The sequence below is a fragment of the Mastomys coucha genome, unplaced genomic scaffold (assembly GCF_008632895.1).
Source record: "Mastomys coucha isolate ucsf_1 unplaced genomic scaffold, UCSF_Mcou_1 pScaffold1, whole genome shotgun sequence".
Taxonomy (NCBI): Eukaryota; Metazoa; Chordata; class Mammalia; order Rodentia; family Muridae; genus Mastomys; species Mastomys coucha.
Window position 1 is genome coordinate 48310722 of NW_022196891.1, and position 310 is coordinate 48311031.

The window sequence follows — 310 nt, forward strand, 5'->3', positions numbered from 1 at the left end:
AGAAGAGAGAATCTCAGGGGCAGAAGATAACATAGACAATATTGAGAGAACAGTCAATGAAAATGCAATAAGCAAGAAGAACCTAACCCAAAACATCCAGGAAATCCAGGACACAATGAGAAGACCAAATCTAAGGATAATAGGTATAGAAGAGAGTGAAGACCTTCAACTTAAAGGGCCAGTAAATATCTTCAACAAAATTATACAAGAAAACTTCCCTAACCTAAAGAAAGTGATGCCCATGATCATACAAGAACCCTATAGAACCCCAAATCGACTGGACCAGAAAAGAAATTCTTCCCGCCACATA